A 282-nucleotide genomic window follows, 5' to 3' on the forward strand; every position below is an offset into this window, starting at 1 on the left:
GGCTAAAATGGGACAAAGTTTCCTCTGCTCGTGTTTTCCTAATGCCCTGCGGCTGCAGAACGGAGAAACGGGGAAACCAGTAGGACCAGAGCCTGAGCACTGGGCGGCACTGGGATGCAGAGCTAGAGAGCCGGAGAGGGCGACAGGAGCCCGGGTGGGACTCTCTGTCGGCTTCACCCCTGCAGACGGAGCCCTCCAGCACCCCGTTTTCCCGCAGCCCCCCTCAAATTCCCTGAGCCCCTGCTGTGGCTGCCCGGGGAGGGGAGCGCATCCCCCCCGCCG

The sequence above is a fragment of the Fulmarus glacialis genome, unplaced genomic scaffold (assembly GCF_000690835.1).
Source record: "Fulmarus glacialis isolate BGI_N327 unplaced genomic scaffold, ASM69083v1 scaffold36472, whole genome shotgun sequence".
Lineage (NCBI taxonomy): Eukaryota > Metazoa > Chordata > Aves > Procellariiformes > Procellariidae > Fulmarus > Fulmarus glacialis.